Genomic DNA, 690 nt, shown 5'->3' with positions numbered 1-690 from the left:
GTAAAACGAGTTGGCCAGTAGATCACCCCTTCAGGGTTAGATCTCTCTCTCTCTCTCTCTCTCTCTCTCTCTCTCTCTCTCTCTCTCTCTCGTATTTTTATTTTATTTGATTGATCTGCTGGATTTGCTGGACTGATTGATTGATCTCAACACTGTACTGAGATTCTAGGTGCTGAGACTTAGGCTTCATTTTAAAATGGGGTTTAAATGGGGGACCAAGGTGCTTTGACACACAGACTTATATTTGTATATGTCCCTGTTATCAGCAACAGCAAGAACACAGATTAGTTCTTTCATCCTTTGACTGGCACTTGCCTGTTGCTCCCACAATGCTAGTTCTGCTCTTTTTAGCAAGACAAATGCATCATGTAGACAGGTGCAGTGACTGGTCTTGATGTGTGCATGAAAGGGTGTATCTGGAGGAGGCAGTTAGATTTTTTTTAGTACTGACAAACATTATAAAATGACGCAAGCCTGCACAAAAGTGTTAGGGTCCACTTAAACCACGATGGAGCCAGACTGGTGCTTAGTAGGAAAGAAAGTAGAGCACCTTTTAAACTACCTTGTAGAAACCCAAAAGAAGCCGCGAAGCATCCAGTCTGGGAAAACTCACCCCTTAATGATTATCTAAATTTTCCAGATTATCTAAATGAAAATTGGGTAAGATTTGAGAATAATCATACAGAAAAA

The sequence above is a fragment of the Varanus komodoensis genome, unplaced genomic scaffold (assembly GCF_004798865.1).
Source record: "Varanus komodoensis strain SLA01 unplaced genomic scaffold, ASM479886v1 scaffold10, whole genome shotgun sequence".
Taxonomy (NCBI): Eukaryota; Metazoa; Chordata; class Lepidosauria; order Squamata; family Varanidae; genus Varanus; species Varanus komodoensis.
Note: the sequence above shows the minus strand (reverse complement) of the source record.